Source organism: Gavialis gangeticus, unplaced genomic scaffold, assembly GCF_001723915.1.
Source record: "Gavialis gangeticus isolate Ggan-Ray unplaced genomic scaffold, GavGan_comp1, whole genome shotgun sequence".
In the NCBI taxonomy this organism is placed as follows: domain Eukaryota; kingdom Metazoa; phylum Chordata; order Crocodylia; family Gavialidae; genus Gavialis; species Gavialis gangeticus.
The window spans coordinates 47,191,675-47,193,097 of NW_017729022.1; positions in this window are offsets into that span (position 1 = coordinate 47,191,675).

Here is a 1,423-nt window from a genome sequence, read left to right on the forward strand (position 1 = left end):
TGAGGTCCCTTCCAGCCCTAATGTCTATGAAATCTATTTTTTAACTACAAGCAAGCCATAGACATGGAAGGTGTTCTTTTTCTTAACTTCTACGGCAGCAACATTAAACTTAGACATCTATGTCAAGACACTGAAAAAACCTGAAACTTTGCATGCAAAGAGCTCACCCTGATAGACACATGTCTGATGTGCGGCTTCTGCACAACGCTCACCTACATAGCAGCATGCCCACCACAAAGGTACTCCTATCCTTTCAATCTGTGCTGCTCCATCCTCTGTACAGCCTGGAAGTTGAAAGACAGGCTGTGTGTGATATTTTCAGGGTGACATGAAATGGATAGAAGCTGTGTGACAGTAGCTGTGCAACAAGAACAAAGACTTCAACAATGGCACAATACATGTCATTGTTCAACAATAGAAAAAGGCCACTGATGGATCATCAACAGAGGAATTGTGAAATAGGTATGCTATTCAAATGAACTTTCTAGCATTGCTTGCACATTTTAGACAGACACCTCCTTTTTGAGGCTTCTGGCTTTAGGGTTTATAAACATACAGGGGGGATATAATCTAACACAGTGATGTTCAGCTTCCAGGCTGGACCTGGCTCACACAGCCATTTCATCTAGTTCATGGTAGTCCCCAGTGGTTCTGAAATTTGGCAGTGGGGGAGTGGTAGAAGTGTTAATGCTGCTCGGCTACCTTTCCTCTGCTGCCATATTTCCACACTCATAAGGAGCTCTATGGTCCAGATGACACAGCCCCATGTGCTGGATTGAAATGGTGTGTGTTCAGTCTTTAGCCACATACAGCATATGAGGTTAAGCCAGTATGCTTGGTTATAATAATAGGTTAATAATAATAATACATGCCACATCTGGCTGCAGGAGAAGGCTGGCACATAGAGTTGTACTGCTGCTGAAACTAGTGCATAGTTGTGCACACCAGGGCGAGGGACAGACAGTACATGTAAACTGGTTTAAGTGATCAGAAACTGGTTTAAAACTGTAACAGAGCATAAATTCAGTGCATATAAACCAGTTTCAAAATGTCCTAAACCAGTTTCAAATAAACCTGGTTGAATGTAGTATCAGACACATCCAGGAGGAGCCAGCAGGGGACTGCATGCTTAGGGGCAATCAGCCCGGGTTCATCACTGGCAGGTCCTGTCAGACCAACCTGGTGGCTTTTTATGATCAGATCACCAGATCATTAGATGCAGGGGTAGCAGTGGACATTGTCTTCCTGGACTTCCGGAAGGCTTTTGACACTGTCTCTCACCCCGTTCTCATTAAGAAAATGGGAGGCTGTGGTGTAGACATCCACACAGTCAAATGGGTCGCCAACTGGCTGGAGGGCCGCACCCAGAGGGTGGTAGTGGATGGGTCCTTCTCAACTTGGAAGGACATGGGCAGTGGGGTTC